Raw genomic sequence first — 20954 nt, forward strand, 5'->3', positions numbered from 1 at the left:
TCAAGGCGCACAGCTGCACATTCCTCCCTGTCAGGCACCAACTTTTCTAATGCATCCAGATATCCTTTAGTTACCTCTCGATCTATAGGGGGTTTGGTCCTAACACCACCCCCTGCTGCAGGTTTGCCCAACCAAGAATCTGAGTAGTATTTTGGCGTAAGGATATACGCCAAGCAATGTAGTGGAAGGTTAAGCCTTTTCCACCGTTCACACACACAATCGTGAATCAGATTGTACAAGTCGGGATCTCTGTTATTAACAATGTCTTTTATTTCCCCCAACATGGTATCCATTTGCTCATACACCTCGCCAATCACTGGTTTGTCTGTATCTGCAAACCGAATCATGTTATAAATTGGCTTGGTGAAATCCAATACCTGTCTCACAGTTGTCCAAAACTGCCCATCAAGAGCGGCCTCCTCCACCGTTTCAAAACCTGCAATGTCAGCTACATTTGTAGCCCTTTCCTTTAACACCTGCCAATTTGGACTTGATACCATGCTAGCTAATGCCTCTCTTACCTTCAAAAGGCGCCTGAAGGTGAGGTAATAGCTACCAAATCTAGTCCTCGCAATCTTCAGCAACTCCAATCTCGAGTGACTGCGGAAAAGGCCATGGGTATTGCTATGATTTGTAATAAATTTTATCATTTTTTTTCCTTTCTTGTACAAATCACCAATCCATTGGTATTGTTCATTTTTGTTTTTGACAATATCATGCAACAGAAGGTTCAATGTGTGAACCAAACATCCAGACCAAAATATGTTCGGGTATCTATCCTCAATAATTGCTCCCGCTGCCTTACAATTAGGAGCATTATCAGTGATGACTTGGATGACATTGTATGGGCCAATACGCTCAATTGTTTCAAGCAATGCTTCTGCAATGTTGATAGCGGTCTTGAACTTGTCTGAGTAATCATGTGCAGCTAGAAAGATGGGACCACTTCGGGACACAGCAAGAACACTTATCAATGGCTTGCCTTTTACATTTGTCCATCCATCAGATACAATGGACACCCCATTGTCAGTCCAAGAACTTGTCATTTTATTCAAAGAATGTGATATTTTTGCTTTTTCATGATCAAGGCCAACAGTTCTTGCCTTGTCATACCCAGGGCTCTTGTATCCTTTAGGGGCATCATTTATGCCAGAAACCATTTCGTGCCAATAAGGTGAGCGTAGAACATTGAATGGTATCCCATTTGCATAGAGGAACCTATAAATTTTTGAATCCACATCATTCCTACACCCCTCATCAAGGAAATCTGATATGGTTCTACGGCGTAAAGATGATGACCCTGAGCCTCCATGTCCATATCCACTGCCTTGGGAGGATGCTGAAGGAGTTCTTTGTGAGCTTTCAAAGAAACCCCTTGATCTTTTTGCTCTGTATTGGGCGTCCTCCTCTTCCTTTATGTATTTGGCTCTATCTGTTGTTGACACCGCGTTGCAAGTTTTGATTCCTATTTGTTTCTCTCCATCCCATGGCCTTTTCCCGCAAAGGTGTCTTCTAGCACGGGTGTATGAGCCTGTGTAATCAGTGTTGCAATGGCGGCAATGAAATTTAGTGGTTCCACCCCCTCTCCCTGTTTCAGCCCTGTGAACATATTTCCACAATGGAGTTTGGTCTTGTTTAGTTTTTTGACCCTCATGTTCACCCTCCTCCACATCCTCCTCACTGGGGTTTTCACCTATTTGACTTCCTCCGGCTTCTTCATCCACCTCTTCAGTTTCAGGCCCCCTCCGTTTCCTACTCTCCACCACCATAATAACCAGAAAAGGGACCAGGAAGAGGAAAATGCCAATAAAAATCCCCAGGTCCATCGTGTTTGATGTTTGTAGGGTTTGAGTCTTGAATCTGCAAATTAATTTAGTTTATTGGGATTAATTCATTTAATTTATTAATTTAATTTAAATTAATGATCTTTAAACTCAAACAGGTAAATTAAACTAACCAAACTAACTACCTAACCAGCTAAACTAACTAAATGATTAAGTTACTTACCTCTGCAAGCTTGCTCCTCGCTCCTTGGCACTTGCTCCTCGCTCCTCAGCTTTGGCTCCTTGCTCCTCAGCTCTTGCTCCTTGCTCCTTTGCTCTTCCTCAGCTCTCAATCTCAAGCTCAATCAAGTTGAAATGATTTTTATTTGGCCCATTGGGCTTATAAACCAAAAGAAATTAGTTAAATTTTTTTGTTTTTTCGGGTCCGGCGGAATTTTTTTCCGCCGAACCGCTCCCGGTTTTTTAAAATTCGCTCCCGGAGCGTTTTTTAATGCCCGGGAGCGATCAGGGAGCGATCGCTCCCCGATCGCTCCCAGGCATTAAAAAGCGCTCCGGGAGCGCGGGAGCGATCGCTCCCTGAAGCGCTCCCTCACAGACCAGGGAGCGCAAATTTTTTTACGGGAGCGCGCTCCCGAAAATCGCTCCCGTCCGGGAGCGATTTGGGGAGCGCGCTCTCGACCCGCTCCCGAGCCGCTCCCGCCCGGAGCGCGCTTCAGGAGCGGGTTCGAAGGGGGCGGGGGGCGCTCCCCCGCAACACTGCTATCGATCCTCTCATACCATGCTCGTGGTGCTTGCTTCAGCCCATAAAGAGCCTTCTTGAACCTGCATACATGAGATTTTCAATCATAGATCTCAAATCCTTCGGGCTGCTCCACACAGACCTCTTCTTTGATCGAACAGTGCAAGAATATGGTCTTGACATCCATCTGATGTAGGTTCCATCCTTGTGAAGCCACAAGGGCTATGATCAAGCGGATGATCGTATATCTGGCAATAGGTGCAAATATCACATCATAGTCTATACCTTCCTTCTGGGAGCAACCACGAGCAACAAAACGAGCCTTATATTATTTCGTACTTCCATCTGCTGTAGCTTTATCTTGTAAATCCATTTTGAAGTAACAATTGTCTTGTCCTGGGGTCTGGGAACTACTTCCCAGACATCATTCTCCATAATGGTCATATTATCCTTCCATACTTGATCCTTGACGGCATCTGAGAATGATGAAGGCTCATTTTGTATGATTGTGCTCATACTAGTCAGGTATCCCTAATGCCTGTTAGGTTTCTTACTTTCAAGAAAGGTTCCTCAGGGTGCAGCATGTCCTTCAATATCATCAAGTAGCCCCCTAAGCCATGAAGGCCTCTTCCTAGAAGAGGAAGGCTTCCTCCACATCAAGCATTGTTACATCATCTACCCATAGAGACAGCTTCCACAATCGTACGATTCTTCCTTTCCGCCACACCATTATGCTCAAGAGTATGTGGTGTAGTAGTCTCCCTCTTAATGCCAGCTTCAGATATGCCTGAGTGAACCAACTATAATATATCGAAGGTCTTGCTTTGGCTTGAGGGGAATGGTCCCCTTTTGAGCTTTCCTTCGGCACATCCTGGACATACACCTTCTTTCTCTACTCGGAATTCGGGCATCCCTATCACCATTTGTCTTACACTGAGTAGAGCTTTATAATGAAGGGGGCCGAACCTCTGATGCCAAAGTTCGAACTGAAAAGATGTGTCATAGGACATGACACCTAGCGAACTTCCATCGACCTGATATAATGTATCAACACGAAACCCAAGAGTAAAAGCATCTTTAACATTATTTTTCCATATACGTACCTTGCCATCGTTGAAGGTTACCTTGTAGCCTCTCCCATTGCCGAGATGGACACCAAGTTCTTTCGGAGGTCAGGTGCATTTAATACATCCTGGAATTTCTAGCCTTCTTGAATGGTTGTCCTCTTCCTTGATTTCCAGCATTCCTTTTACCTTTGCTATTGAATTTTCCATCCCTTCGATTACCATGAGAGGGATTTTGATCATCGTCACGGTGAGAGTCCTTTCTATCAGGGCATTCCCTTGCATAGTGACCTGCTTTATTGCAAATGTAGCATCGTCCTTTTCTTCCACCCTTAGGTCCAACCTTTCTTTTCGATTTAGACTCAGAATTATTTCTTTTCTTAGCATGAGAAGAAAAGGCATCAAGAGGACCTTTAGGCAAGGGCATTTCTTGCTCTTCTACCCTTGTTTCTTCTAGAATGCATCTAGCCATTAATTTCTCGAAACTAGGAATTATATTATTGTTTAGAAGAGTAGTCCTAAACACGTACCATTCGGATGGTAATCCTCCAAGAGTCGTGAGTGCCATTTCTCTGTCAGTAATAGTCTCCCTAATAGATAGGAGATCGTTCTTGATCTTAGTGATTCTTAAGAAGTATGCTTGCATACTCTCATCTTTACCCTTCTTGATTTCCCTCGTCTTATTTCTAAGAAACAAAACTTGATTTGCATCATTGACTTTAAATAAACTCACTAGTCTATCATAGATTTCCTTGGAGGTGTCCAGTTCAAAGATGTGGGCCACCAAGTGCTTGTCGATAGAGTCCCGAATGATCTTCTTTCTTTTGACTTCTTCGTTTTTCCATTTGTTCCAGGCAGCAGTGGATGCATTTGATGGAGGCTTAACAATATTGCCTCTTACATGGTCCAACACTCCTTGATCTTCTAGGGTTAGATCGATAGACATCTTCCATCCGTGATAGTCAGCGCTCTCACAGAGCTTGTCTTCGGCAGGAAAGAGTGTTGAGGACCCCATAGTTCTTTTAGGATAGCCTTGCCAATCTTCTCTTCGATGATTGCTCTTGCTCTTGCTCGGGCTTTGTCTTCACCTCAGCTCTGATTCCATGTTAATTTATGGTATGTTCTATGCTTATAACAGTTTACTTCTTTTTCTTATTATATTCCACAGATTTGCAATCACATGTACATAAAGTAAAGTGCAGATAGAACATTAAAAGATCGACAGAAAACAAGCCAAGACAAGAGACACAAGATGTGGCAGCTAGTCAAGGACAAACCCCACAATGTGTGGGGAAACCCTTTGATCAAATCTTCTTTTATCTTCAATAATTCAACAGAGAGAAATAGTACAATAAATCTGATTTATATCAGCCATAGCAAACCCTAGATTAGCAGCATCAGCATTAGCGGCTTCATCATCAAAACTAGGGCAGTGGATATCTCACAAACCGACCGTCGGATCGACCTGATTCCACCACCAAAAGTTGCAGCCTTCAGAGGAGGTTCAGATGAACCTACAGCGCAATTCAGATGAGGAGATCTTCTGGTCCACATAAGTCAAACTTCACTTCTGCAGTTGAAGCGTCAATTTCAGCAGCTTCCTTCAAACTAGGGTAGTCGATATCTCGCAAACTGTCCGTCGATCGACTTGATTCCACCACCAAAAGTTCCAGCCTTCAGAGGAGGTTCAATTGAACCTACAGTGCAGTTCAGATGAGGAGATCTTCTGGTCCACGTAGGTCAAACTTAACTTCTGCAGTTGCAGCGTCAGTTTTAGCAGCTTCCTTCAATCTAGGGCAGTCGATATCTCGCAAACTGACCGTCGGATCGACTTGATTCCACCTCCAAAATTTGCAGCGTTCAGAGGAGGTTCAGATGAACCTACAGCACAGAGCAGAAGAGGAGGTTTGATGGTCCACGCTAGTCAAAGTTTGGATCTGCAGTTGCAGCTTCAGTTTCAGCAGCTTCCGGCTTCACATGTGTGAGAGAGAGATGCTTTTCTGCGCAATAGAGAAGAGACTCTTTTTTGCGCAGTAAAGAGAGAGAGATGTGATGAGATGAGTGAGTGCAAATGAGGAAAAGTCCTCCTGTATCTATATACAACTGTTGATGTTTGAATAGATGTGACTATTGAGCTTTTGAGTCTACATGAGTTGTAGGTCGGCTTGATAATAATTCCATAATCAAAATAAATTCATATCTCCATGAATAATTATCGGAATCAGATGATCTTTAGATCAATTCTACACCTCTCGATGAGAGGAATCTAATGAACATATTATCAGCCATGAATAAGATGACCCACATGAAGTTTGGCCCTAGTTGCCAATTGTAAAACACTAGAGGCATTGGCCTTTATGGTTCATATCCAAAAGTGCAAGTTAAGTTTTAAAACAACATATTTGAAATGTAGGCCCCTATACAATTCGATTATTACCCAATTATAAGAAAGTTGAGTGGTAGCTAGGCCTCAAAACCCTAATTCGACTCCTTGATATAGATCCATCTTATAATTAACATAGGCGGCAAGGATTTGGAATGCTTGAAGGAGAGTGATGTAAGAGTTGAGTTTAGCATCGTTTTTGGTTGTATCATTGTGGTAAACAAACCCAAAAGGAATTGTGATTGACTGGCCATAATACTCCAATAAATGAATGCAACAATAATATTTTTGTTCAGTAATAATAATGATTTAAGCAGCAATATATTCTCCAGCATCGAATACCTATTGTGCAGTGATAATAATAATACCAATGAACCCTTGATAATGCCATTGGAACGTTTGATAATGATAATAATGCCATAATAATCACTAATGTTGCTGCAAGGCAATTAATGCTGAGGGAATCAAATAAAACTTCTCCAATAGAAACGTTGCCATGGAATATATGAACGCTGCATATAATTATTCCTCTGCACACAATTATTCTGCTGCACACAATTATTCCTCGGCTCCACTCATTATTTAACGTTGCTCCAATCCACTAGATGTCAATACTATGTATGGTGTTGTCTTTATGTCCCTCTATAACATATGCTGAGTAATTGATTTGAATGTAATGCATAATAGAAATGTGTTTCAAAAAAAATAGCACCGTAGCAATCATTTTGACCCACAAGATTGTCATTACGCTGCTAATATTATAGCGCTGCCATATTTGTTCGCTCAGAATACCTTCTATGCTATGTTGCAGGAAACGTGGGGGAGGCGGGGGGGCCCGTTTCCGACTAGAAACTGGGACAAAACGCGAAAACGCGTTTGGTACGGCCAGGAAACGCGTTTCCGGCCGTACTGCCACGTTTCCCGAAACGGAAACGTGGCAATACGGCCGGAAACGCGTTTCCCGGCCGTACAGCCTGCGTTTCCCAATTGAATTGTGTTTTTTTTTAATTTTTTTTTCCAAATTTGTTTTTTAATTTTCTAGATGTGTGTCTAAAGTTATAAAAGTGAATTTTTGCCCTAGTGTTGATATGCAGTTCATGGTAATGCTAAATTCTTAAAGTAAAAGTGATATTCTCCTTTATTTTTCATTTTCATCCTTTTACTTAAATTTTTAACATTACCATGAAATGACTCAGGATGTTTGAGAGTGGTTTCGCCCTCATTGGATTTCATATGAAGAAATTAGAATTTTAGATCTCACTCAAAATCCAGCAGACTTATTTGTTTTCCAGGATTTCAGGATTGGGGGGGATTGCAATGTTTCCATTGGATTTTATCATGTACTAGGGTATGGAACTTGTATTTAATCAAGAGAACCAAGCCCTCTATGCAGGGGAAACTCCCAATAATCAAGATCATGTAGGGTACTAGGGTATGAAACGTGTATTTAATCAAGAGCACTAAGGTCGTTCGACTATGTAGGAGGAGACTCCCAATACAACAGTGGTCCTTCTAAAGAATGGGATGTGGATGCAGAAAATCCTAATTTGGATCTCCCTCTCGCAGCCTTATAGTCTTTATTGTACTTGCAGCCTCATATATTAATATAAATAAAGGTTGATTTTGAGATTTGGATATCTAATAAAGGTTGCTTTTGGATATTCCGATATTTTTATTTTCATTATGTGATCATTCATGAGTAAATGTGATGTAAATTGAATCTTAATGTTTAAGTGTAATAAATTATAATGTATCATTTATGCTTTATGATTGCGCGCACACACACACACACACATATATATATAGATATATATATTTAAATATTTTCTATATATATATATATATATATATATATATATATATATATATTCGCGTTTCCCCGTTTTCAAAATTTGGGGAGGTCGCGTTTCGTATCGCTTCCCGTTTCGGAAACTCATACCCGTTTCCCCGTTTCGTGCAACTTAGCTTCTATGTCTCTGTCATACTTTGCAAGAATATTTAATTGTTTTATGATCCACTGAGTATGTAATTGTTATGTTGAAGCTTCAGTTACGTTGGCATATCTTTTCATTATGCATTTCCCACTGCTTGGTGCTAGTATCCATAGAGAAAAAAAATTGGACCTTTCTGATTTAGACCATATTACCACTACCACAAGTTCACACAACCCTAGCTTGTAACTCCACAAATTATGTATATGTGAATGGCTCTTCGATCATTTAGATTTCATAGATCCCTTTTGTTTCTTGCAACTTCCTTTTTATATTATTGGCTTGAGATTCTAGCAATTGTTAAAGCTTAGTGGTTCTCCATTGTATACATATTATTTTGTTTCTAGTAGTCTTTTCATTTGGTAGCCATCATTGATGTACGGATGAGTTCTAAAATTATGCTTCAAAGATCCCTTTTGTTTGAAATTGTGTGCATCCAAATATGGCCCATATCCTTATTGATCATGTGTAAATAACTTTCATCACTCATCACAGAGGTAGCATGGTTTCATATGCTTGGAGTGGGCTGCAGTGAAATCATCTCTTATTACTCTCACTGAAATTGAAGTTTTTGCTTCTTCTTTTTTTGAATAACAATGTCGAGTCTCAATTCAGCTCCTTCCCATTATTAAAAAAATGTCTTGTATGGGGCTCTCCTGTGTTATACATCCATCTTTCTTTATCTTTCTTCGGTTCTATTTGACTCACAAATTTTCTATTGTAATCAGATGCATGAGAATGTCTTTTTCTCAGGGATTTGTATCCACAATCCCAATCAAGGCCATTCATAGTCTATTGGTCTGTGTTTGAGATTGATGTACTCAATATGGATCTGAATCTTCAAGTTTTAGGGTTTTGTCTTGTTTCTCCATTTTTATTTGCAACATTTGGCATATACACAGTTATTCAATTGTTGAGATGAATTAATGCTGGAGATGTCCCATTTTTTCCTTGCAGATTTTGCAGAAGCCTTCTTGAAAAAAATTATCTTGTTATCTTTCAGTTTTTCTTCGGATTGCTTCACATATCTCTTATTATTTCAGGGTCTCAAAGAGGTGACACATTCCCTTTTGTAACTTGCTTCTTTCCAATACAATGATGAATTTCTGGATCGAATAAAATCGACTCCTGATCCAAAATCTCCTCAAGCACAACACCTGCCTCTTTCGTCTGTTGCAACAAACACTTCGTTTGACAAAGTTATTTCCAAAGAATTGTGATGATTTCGTTTGCAATTAGGTGAGGTGTTCCTTCAACTTCATCGTGTTTTATAGATTCATTATGAGTACAACCCTCTTTTGCCTTACAAAAATCTTCAACATTATTAAAATTGTGATGGAGCTACTATACAAAACTTTCATATCCTCTAATTAAGTTGGCCCAACATACTGTAAAATCATCTTTCTCTGAATCTTTTTGAGATATTTCTGAATTGGTGGAGGATGCATCATTGATCTCAAATTCTTTCCAACACATTCAAGATAACTTTGCAGTGAGGTCATTTTCTTTTTCTTTTCCTGCAAGTTGGGTATAGTATAGTGGAAATGCCATCCACTAAATCGTCCTTTATTATCGAATATTTTATTCAATATATTTTGCTTAGTGTAGATGTATTTCACACCTAGATATTCAACGCTTTGTTGTCAATAATGGAGTTGCTCTCCCCCTCAAGTGCTACTGGTCTGACACTGAGAAATTCTTTTTTCTTTCTTTAGTAACTCCCCCTAAGACCAAGCTAGGTCACTCGTTGCTCTTTATTCTCTCTTCCACAAGTTAGTAGGTTGTATTCTTGTGTCTACATTTTCTTTTGTCTCACTATTTGGATTTCTTGCAGTGTCCATCTTTTGTCTAGAGTTCTTTAAGGTATACTGCAGCTTGCAGTCTTTGGCTTTGAGTACATAATTTATACATAGATAGCACCTTATATGGCCGAGCAAAGGAACAAATGATGTGTGTTTTCTTGAGTCATTTATATTTTTCTTTACATACTTTTTGCATTCAACCACTTTATGTCCAAATTCATGACACATATAACAATAACCATAGAAAGAGTGTATGTACCTGGTTGTTGGTATTTTCCTTTGTTTGCTTGCTGGATAGTACCTTCTTGTTTGTTGCATGTTTTGTTGAATAGTATTAATCTTCTTGTTCTTACAATCTATTGCCACATGTCCATGTTCATGGCAAGAGAACATGTGATGTTTTTCCTAGGAGCAAAGAATCTCCTTTGAGATCTTCCGAACTTGTTCAACTCATTCATTGGTTTTTTATATTGCTACTCGTTTTTGTTTTCTTTGCAAATCATGTTGTTGTTAGACTCTTCTCCTGTAGGTTCTTTTCTTCTAACTTACTTCTAGCTTAATCAACCTCAGCTTCTAATCTTTTACACTGTAGGTCTCTCTCCTTGAATTTATTGTTCATCACTTCTTCTAGTCTCCTTGCTTCTTAAAGTTGTGTCTTCAGGCTAACAATTTTCTCCTTGTACTCATGCTCTTTCTCATCACATATCTACACCGGATTCTTCAATTCTTTGTTTTCATTCTTCAAACTTTCTATACTAGCCAATGATAAGTCAAGCCTAGCTTGATTTTCATCTGCTTTTTCTTCATGAGAGTCAGGGATATTCACACAGGTAGAGGTTTCATTTATCTGAACACTTTCCTTTTGACAAGGACTTTTTATCTTCCTCTTTCCCTTTTCATTTTTAGCACTGTTGTTGCTAGTCTCTCCTTCATGCATGAACTCCAATCTTTCCCAAATTTCTTTTGCAAATTTTAGGTCTATTATTGTATTAAGATCATTATTATGAAGATTGTTATATATAACACATTTTGCCTTAGCATTCCAATGTTGTTCTTGCACAGAGGGAGTGTCTTTATCGTAGCCATCACATACTAGTTTCCACACACCAAGTCCATAAGCTATCAGTTTAGATTTTACCTTACCTCTCCATTCATGAAAGTTTGATGTACTAAGCACAGGTACAATTTGACAGTCCATGACTCAACCAAAACTACCTTCAAGTTGTTAGGCTTACACCGAAGGAACCGACTCTGATACCAATTGATGAAAACTTGACTAAACTGGGGGGGGGGTCAATCAGTTTAGTATATTCATGGACATTAAAATTATTTTCCTTAATCTTATTAACTGAAACATTGCATGAGCAGCTTAACAAATAATGGCCAACATATTGAATATGTGAACAGCAAGTAATAAGCTAATCAAAACATCACATCAACACATGATAACAACACATATTGACACCAGATATATGTGGAAACCCATAAAAAGAGAAAACCACGATTTTATTATTGTTGTGATGCAAAGGCAAGCTCCTACTCCTTATTACATCTGATTTTTTGTAGGCTCCAACCTACAGGAGGCTGCTACCTCAATTTTCTGCAAGCTGCAACTGCAAGGAAACTCCAACTCCCATATGTTTTTTGTAGGCTACAACACACATGAGGCTCCTAACTCAACATGTTCCAACCTGATGTTTATCAAGCTACTACTTGAAAGGAGACTACCATCTCCTGATGCAAACAAGAAATAACAATGTGTTGGTTTACTTGGTCATAATTTATGCATATCTCCATCTTCATTTTTGCATCTTCTTCCCTTCAAATCTGCTTCACATCAGTTTCATAAGTGCCAGGTAACTAATGCATAATAGCTCAATCATCTCCTTCACATTCTCTCATTCTCTAACCACTTCAATGCCTTCCAAAATCATATATTTTATAAACATAGTTTTCTGGTTGTTTGTATCCCACATAGGAATATGAAGTGAATAGGCTTGACTCTTTGCCTTCCACTCATTCATTTCCAAACTCTTCATATCTTGAATATTAGGACACGAAAATAAATAATCCATCCAATATTAATTTCAGCCACATGTAATCATTAAATGCATCAACCTATTGCCAACAACAAATATCAGTATTTATCATTAATGCATCGCAACAATCTTTGCAACATCTTTTCCTTTGCCTTGGAGTCTTGCCTTTGCATCACAACAATTCAACTCAATCAACAATTTTACATCACAACAAATTCTTCAATAAAGCAATCTCTGCAACATTAACAAAATATTTCAATGTATCACAACACCTCCTCCTTCTTCTGCTCCTTTGCCTTCTTTTACTGTTTGTTGCTTCTTGCCTTGCTGCTTCTTCCTATTCCTTGCATTGCTGCTCCTTGCTGCTCGTTGCATTCCTTCAATGCCCCTTTGCCATCAATGACAATATTTCCAACATACATCTGCACTGCAACTCCCTCTCATCTGTTGTTGTTGCAACTGCAACATCTGCAACATCCAAAATAGCATGTCCCTGCTACTGAAACGAGTTCTCCACCATACCCATCTGTTCTCTGGAATAGATGAACTTAGCTCTCCCTAGAGCTTTCGTGAGTATATTTGCAACATGCTCTTCTGTGGGAACATACTGTAACTGGACTGCTCCTTGTTACACACAATCTCTGATGAAGTGACACTGAATATTGATGTGCTTCGACATGTCATGAAACATTGGATTCTCAGATAGCTTTATGCAGCTCTGATTATCACAATAGACACTAGTTGCCTCCATCCTTTGCTTGAACAAGCTTACTAGCAGCTTCCGAAGCCATATAGTTTCGCACATAGTTGTGCTAGCTGCCATATACTCTTCTTCTGCAGAGCTCAGTGCTACTGACTTCTACTTCCTGCTACACCAAGAAACCATCTCTGATCCAACACTGAAGCAGTACCCAGAGGTACTTTTCCTGCCCACTGAACTACCTACCCAATCTACATCTGTTTACCCACGAAGTCTGACGTCATCCTCTCGAGTATATTTCAACCCATACTCGACTGTGCCTCAAATTTACCTCTGAATATGCCTTGTTGTTGCCCGATGTACCCTTTTCAGTTCCACCATGAACTGACTAAGGGTATTGTATGCGAAGCAAATATCTGGCCTAATGTTGAACAAATACATGAGAGACCCGTGGGGTCGACATGGTTGTCATCTGATGCATCTATCCTCTTCCAGATGGTAATCATGGATGTAGACATGGGTCTGCAATCCTGCATTCTAAACCTCTTCAGAATATTTGTAGCATATCTTCCTTGCCCAAGGAAGATCTCCCCATCCTTCTTCCACACCTCCAATCCTAGGAAATAGTGCATCAACCCCAAATCCTTCATGTCAAATTCTGCTGTCAGGTTCCTCTTGCAATCCACTATGAGCTCTGATGATCCTGTCAAGAACAGATCATCCACATACAAAACTAGAATGAAGGGCTCATCCTCTACCATCAAATAGTAAAGATTGGGAGCTATGTCACTCTTGACGAACCCCATCTGCTGCAAGTAGGTGTCAATTCTACCATACCATGCCCTAGGAGCCTGCTTGAGCCCATATAGATCCTTCTTCAATTTGCACACATGGGTGCGTCTTTCATGAGTCTCAAAGTCCTCTAGCTATTCTATGTACACATCCTCCTCTATCACTCCGTTCAAGAAGGTTGTCTTGACGTCCATTTGGTGAATCTGCCTTCCCATCTGAGCCGCCAGAGATGTAACTGACCAGATAAAGTTGTATTTGGAAACTGGGTGAAGGTTTCCTCATAATCTATCCCTTCCTTTTGTGCATACCCCTTTGCCACGAACCTAGTCTTGTACTTTTCCACACTGTCATCTGCCGCATATTTGATCTTATAGATCCACCTCAAACCTACAACTGATTTGTCTTTTGGCCTGGGCACTACCTCCCAAACATCATTCATCATGATAGAGCTATACTCTTCTACCATGGCATCTATCCACACCTGACGTTGTGCGGCCTCCTGAAAGCTGGAAGGTTCTGCAACCCAAGCTACCAATGTTTGGTACCTGTCAGGTTGTCTACGTTGTCTCTTGCTTGTCTTAGGAGTTCCAATAAACTTTATGCATCCTTTAATGTCTAATGAACCTCTCTCCCGACTCGATCACTAGTCATGGGAAGTTCGGCCAGCTCCTCCTCATCGTGTCTGTGCTACTCCATCTGCTGAGAACTCCCCGGATTTTCTGGACCTGAGGAAATACTTGTACTGGTCACAGTACTTGACCCTTGTGACTGTCCTCCTGCTTGTCCCACCGGCTACTCCTATGGCTGGACTAAAGGAGCTTCTGCTGACTGATTTTGATCACTTGCAGGCAGCTCACGAGACCTCCTGAAAGCTTGGTCCTCCATGAACTTCACGTCTCGCCTTACTACTATCTTCCTACTACTAGGAATGTAGATTTTGGATGCCTTTGAGGTTTCGTTGTACCCAACGAAAAACCCCTTCTCTGCAGTCTGATCCAGTTTGGTCCTTTTATCATCTGGCATGTGACAATAAGCAACACTGCCAAAAATTCTGAGGTGACTGACTTCAGGCTTCTTCCCCGTGAAGACTCCTTCTGGAGTTTTTTCCCCAATGCTCTATGAGGAGTCCTGTTCTGAATATACATTGTCATGTTACATGCTTCTGTCCACAGAAATCTGTGGTAGATCCCAGTCATATAACATAGCCTTTTCAGCTCCAACAATGGTCCTATTTTTCCACTCCGCTACACCATTCTCCTGTGGATCATATGGAGTTGTCCATTCTCCCTTGATGCCTTCCTTCGCACAGAAATCTGTGAAGTCTTTATCAATATACTCTCCACCATTATCTAAGCGAAGTATCTTGATCTTCTTCCTTATTGCATTCCCCACGAGAGCTTTAAACACTCTGAAACGATCGAAGACCTCATCCTTGGTCTTCAAGAAGTAGATCTAGGTTTTCCTGGAATGATCATCAATAAAGGTGACGAAATATTCGGCAATGTTGAGTGCTCTAGTGGACATCGGGCCACAAATATCTGAATGTATAAGTCCTAACACGCCATCAGCTCTGTTGTCACTCCTTGGAAATGCTACCTTAGCATACTTTGCAAGTATGCACCCTCTGCACACATCATTGTGTTCAGTTCCTAGTTCAGGAACCCCTGATATTCTTTGAGCATCTTGAGTGCTCCATGATGTAGATGTCCCATTCTTCTGTGCAATAATTCATTCAACTCCTTCCCACTGCTATTGTTGTTGCCTATCAGTGCCACTGGAGAATCGATTTGTAACTGGTACAACATGTTACTTCGAACTCCAATTTGTCTTACCTTCTTCTAGCTCAGGTGTTTGACATACACTTTCTTCCCTACGAAGTGAATATCGTACCCTTTATCATGTAACTGGGATACTGAAATCAAGTCATACCCAATACTGGCACATGCAATACATCTAAAGCACTGGTGCTTGCTCCTGACTCCCCCTAAAAATCTATGGTACCTCTCCCTGTTGGAGTACATTTCGTTTTGTTTCCCATAGTAATCTGGAAATCCATTTGCTCCTCTTTGTAGCTAGAGAAATATTCTCTAACCCCTGTCATGTGAGTTGAAGCTCCACTGTCAATGTACCAAACTCCCTGTGAAGCTGATCCTGCTAAGCAAGCAAATTCATCTTCCAATCTGGAAGACAAATCTGAAGTCTCTTGAATGTTACTTCGGTCCATGGCTATACTAGAACAAATTAAGTGTGCTATTTCTCTTTTCCTCCCAACACAGATTCTGCTTTCCAGCCTGCAACAAAACTTTCTGCGTCCAACCAATATTCTGCTCAGCAAAAAAATCTACTCTGCAACTACTCCCTCTAACTATTGGAATCACTAATCTGGGCAATTTGATTTTCCTGCCTCCTTCCAATGGAAAAATCGAACTGCTGCCCCTAGCACCTTGAACTCCCTGTTCTGGACTCTACGCAGTCTCTCTGGGAATTTCGATTTGCTGCTCCCTTTAAACAATGAAATTCCTTTCTCTACTTCTGAGCTTCCTGGCTGATCAATTAGGCTCTGATAACATGTGAAATTTTATCTATTGCAGCTTTTGGAGATTTATTCTTCTAACTCAGAAATTATTTCTGCAGTTTATTTACTATGGCAAATAACGAATAAAATCACAGCTGCAATTTTCACCATAAAAATATTGCAGAAAATAAAATACTGGAAACTGAGAAGTTCTAGCACACACAATTATTTTTGGACAATTGTCCCCGGAAAAACCCAACTTGGGAAAACCGGTGCAGCAGATGAGGGTTTTATTATTAATGTTCAGCAGCAATTCTGAGTACAATAATTTAGATGCCCAGCTGGCAATCTAATCTGAAGAAAACACTAGCAAAAATATTGTGAGAATTTTCTCTCACCCGCAGTTCTTTTTTACCCCCGAAATAGATTCCCCACGCTCTGCATTGAGATGCCTACTTCAGCCTCTACGCAATCCCTACACTGGCCCTCTAAAAATTTTGGCCTTCCTTCCTTCGACTCTTCCGAGAACTGAAAACTTTCTCCCAGAATGTTGTTGCTCTCCTCTTCCACCTGCTACTCACCCTCTGGCTCTATCTTCTCTACTAAGTTGTTGCTGCTGAGAAAATAGAATTGCCTGGGCAATTGTGTATCTGTTGTTGGACACCTAATCGTCTATGGGTTGGTACAAAATATGAATAGGCACCGAAGTCCAAGAAACCATGGAATATGGAATCCAATGGTCACTCTAATGTATTATAAATGTACATCTAAGTTAATAAGAAATGTAATTCACTGTTCTATCATTTATAACTGTTCACATCCCACGTGGGTTTAACATGGTATCAGAGCAGGCGATATCTTGCCCTGCTCATATTTGAGCCACTTGTTTTGTGGCCTCTTTGTGCATGTCATTTCTGCCATCAGTTCTACATTTCATGAATGTTTTCTCAACTAAATTCTAGCTATGATCTTTGCCCTATAACTGTCATTTTCTCTGCTGCTGCAAACCAATGCAAGTTATTTGGAAGAGCGTTTGTGAGCAAGTGGGCACAGTCTCAAACTGTGCTTTGTGATTGTTGGTCACAGATTTCTCTAGATGCGTTGGGCATGTCTATCTCTATTGGCATTCTCGATGTGCAGCCAAATTGGTAATACCACGGCTCCCATACCACCATTGGCTACGGTCCACTACCCCTTGAAGAGATGCTCCTAGTGTTTGAAGTCCTGAGAAATGCGTTGCAACATGCAACAGTTCCTGGACAGAGATAACAGAGCTCAGGATTGTTGTTTGCCTATCAAAGTAAGCAAAAATTCTTGGTAGTCTCCACAGCTATTACATGCTCTAATGTTTTGGTAGTTCTTTTGTGGTATTCTTCTTTGATATTACTCAAGACAGTCTCAGCACGAGTCACCACCACTCGCATAAGGGCTTCTTCATCTGTCCCAAGTTTATCTTTTGCCAACCTCAAAACCTTTGCAAAGTATCTTTCAGTAAAGCAAATGCATTTGATAACAATTCGTAGTGACTCTAGGAAGTCTTCTAGCTTCCCATTCTTCAAGTCCTTGTTGATATGATAACCATAGTCATCTTTGTAATAATTGAAAGTGGCATTCAACTGTGCCTTACTCCTTGTAGTTATTATGTGAATGAATTCCTCGTTACCGAAAGCCTTGTCCTTTATAGCTTCATGTAATTGCTTAGCTTTAGATTTTGCCAAGCGCGTATCAACTTCTGAACCTTCATATCGGTAAGAACTTACAAGTTGAACTAGCAGCTTGTGGAAGTCTCCATGAGTATGAGAAGCAACATCTTCCTCCAGAGATTTCTTGTAACGTATATGATATGCTTATCTGACCGACCACAGCTCAGTTGAAGATGGAGCACAAGAGATTTCCAGAAGTGACCTGTTCTTTGGACTCCACTTCTTTATCGATTCATGGGCTAAAAGGGCATCTCGTTCTGGGGGATCCAGTGACCAAAGGAGCAGAGCTCTCTCAAAATCTCGTGTGAGTTCTGATTGCAATCGCTTCAGGAAATATTCCTCATACAACTGAGTGTACGTTTGCCTGATTGCTCTGCGTTGTGTTGTAGTTCTGTGTCCCAAAATTTCCATAATCAACTTCTCATTGTGCCCCTATAGTTGAATGCAAATTGTTGGTTCTATGGTGTGAAATTGTTGCAGTGTTGAATGTTGGTCCTGAACTATGGTTCGTCGCTAACTTGTAAAGCCGACTTGGGAAAACAATTGAAGCAGTCCTAGCATTGTATGGTAACACAGTTTTGAAGACCGTATAAGGTTATTTGTTGGTTCATCACTGTGTGTTGGCAGCAAGGCATCCCATTATTTGTGGTCGCATAAAACTCCAGTAGCCACACTCTAGGCCCGCGCAGTAGCCACACTGCCATAGTTGTTGTCATTATTTGTGGTGTGTTGAAATTTTCTAGGCATTGAATGGTGCAATCAAAACTGATATATATGTGTTTAAGCTCTTTGAGAAGAGGGCGCAAGTTCGATTAACAGGGCATTGCAGTTATCGTTGGAGTTTGGCTCTAGTAAAATGAAGGCAGAAGATTTGCATTCCTAAAAAAGAAAAATTGCAATCACAAGATTGGAAGAAGCAGTCACCAAGTAGAACTGCCTTGCATGTAAACTGTAGTTTTTGGATACAACATTTGATCAAATCTCTACAGAACTATACGAAGCCGATCTGCGCCCATGTCTTTGCGTCATTTCCACAAGTGATGGTAAAGCTTGCTCACAACTTATTGTTTTGAGAATGCTTGAATTTGTTTTTGTTCATATATAGCACTGGACGTGGTCAAGAGTCCAACAGAAGCTTGCTATTCATCCTATAGTTACATCTATTTAGCAATGGGAACTATTTTTATGTGTGCAAGCCAACACCATTTTTCTGCTTCAATTATTGTGAAATGGATCGACTTGATGATGCATTGGAGCTATTAAAAACCTTAATTCATTCCATTGTTGATGGGATGGTAAACATCAACAGGGACACTCTTGCTGACATTAGAACCTGTCTACAATATGCACAAGAAAACATTGATTTTTTGCAGCTTGAATCACACTTACAGCGAGATGAGCTACAACAATGTAATCGTCATTATGAACTTGTTTCTGTTCAGAACAATTCTCTTTTTGAGTCAGAAATTGACTCCCATCAACATGCAGAAACTAATCAAGACAATAAAGTTGAGGCTAATTCAAGAGCTGATGTGCATGTAGATTTAGAAGTCCAACCTACACTTCACAAGCCAATCATCAAACCTTGGGAAGAGCTTTTCCATAACAAGAACAAAACCGGACTTGGATATGATAAGGAGGTTTCCCTTCACATTCCAGATTACTCAAGGCCCATCCAATTTCAAAGTGCTGGATTTCTTCTTGACAGTTCACCTTCAGCTATTCCAGATTATGCTCCTCCACATTCGCAGCCAAAAGTTGTTAAATGCCAACGATGTGACCGAGTTGGCCATATGAAAGATCACTGTTTTGATCTTCATCCATGTGAGCACTGTCATAAAACCACTCATTCTTCAAACAAATGCTTCAAAAACAAGCCTCCTGTAAGACCTCCCTTTCAAAGTTGAAGGTTTCCCTCTTCAAAACATGAGGAGCACTTCCTCTAGGAGAAAACCTCAACTTCATGCCAAATTTGGAAGAGTTTCAGAAACTACACTAAGTATTCCAGCGTTGGTGGTCATCCTTAAACCAACCCCCTTATACCAACATTTCAGAGAGCACACTCACCCTAGTGCTGCCATGCATTTTTGCACATTTGTATTACAACGCTCTTCTTGGACTCATACATACCCCTTCGGATTAAGGGGTGGAATGTTGGACACCTAATCCTCTATGGGTTGGTGTGGAATATGAATAGCCACCAGAGTCCAAGAGAGCTTGGACTATGGAATCCAACAGTCACTCTAATCTATTATAAGTGTACATCCCGGTTAATAAGAAATGTAATTCATTGTTCTATCATTTATGACTATTCACATCTGTTGATTTAGAGTAGCATCGGATGTGCTCTAGCCACGAAAATTGATGGAAAGGCTAAGGCGCATGAGATCTCCAATAACCAAAAAGGATTTGGGCAAATTCTAAACAGTTTGGGAGATATTAAAATAATTAATATTTTTAATGGTGACCCTAAGCCTAAATTTAGGGAAAATAAAATATTAATGTGAATTAATATAAAACTGTGTTAGAATGGTCCAAAAGGCATGGATCAAGCCAGATCTAATCTTAGCCATTGATTAGGGACTTAATTTCGGCCATTTATTTGTCAACGAGAAAAGTATAAGAGGAGGCTTGAGGGTCACTTGGAGGACACACCAAGAGATCAAAATTTCGACTTTTTGGAGTTGGGTTTGCTGAGAAAGTTGAGAGAGTGATCAGAGTTGCAGCTGAGGGGCAGTGAATACAGAAGCAAAGAGGTAGAGAAGCACCGAGAGGATCAACGCAATAGCTGGATAGGGACGCAAAACTAGCCAAGGGTTCACGCAGAGCTAGCCAAGGCTCACGCAGAGGCAACCAGGAGTTGCGCAGTACCTCGGAGGGCCAGCGTGAGTGACACGGAGGGCCAGAGGACTGACGCAGTGCCTCTAGAGGCTGATGTAGGACAAGCCAGAGTGATGTTGGGCTAACACCGAGCTAGAAAGAGCTGAAGCAGTGCCTGGAGGTTGAGGTTGGGGTTTCACGAGGCAGATTGGAGTTGTGGAGCTGCCGAAGTGTTTATCTGGGGTTTCAGCCGGAATATCTACTTCCGAGTAGAGAGGTACTACTACTGAGATTTTTCTCTATTGGGTGAACCGGATTTGGCACAAAGATTGTATTCTGAAACTGCTTAATAAATCAAACCCTCAGATAGCTGCACCAATTTTCCCGCATTGGGTTTTTCCAGGGACATTAGTCCAAAAACAACGGTGTCACTTGTGTGCTTGTTTCTATTTCCTTCAGTTGATGATCTGTAATGTGTTGAGCATGTACTTATATTTATTCCTAGTATTTACATGGTAAATAATTTGTTAATTAACAGAACAAGTAGGTAGGAATAAAGCATTAAAGTACATGAAGGGTTTCTAACAATTAGACTTAGAAACTTCAATATGGTATCAGAGCG

General features: G+C 40.5%; 1 protein-coding gene and 1 pseudogene across 4 annotated transcripts in view; both read right to left on the bottom strand.

Annotated features, from left to right (window-relative positions):
* LOC149232516 (pentatricopeptide repeat-containing protein At1g10910, chloroplastic-like) overlaps positions 1–20954 on the bottom strand; it is a 386506-nt gene that overhangs the window by 147031 nt on the left and 218521 nt on the right. The window lies entirely within an intron of this gene.
* On the bottom strand, positions 17105–17932 carry LOC149232517 (annexin Gh1 pseudogene; annotated as a pseudogene).

The sequence above is a fragment of the Pinus tabuliformis genome, chromosome J (assembly GCF_031772625.1).
Source record: "Pinus tabuliformis cultivar Carrire ecotype Pingquan chromosome J, CPIR1, whole genome shotgun sequence".
In the NCBI taxonomy this organism is placed as follows: domain Eukaryota; kingdom Viridiplantae; phylum Streptophyta; class Pinopsida; order Pinales; family Pinaceae; genus Pinus; species Pinus tabuliformis.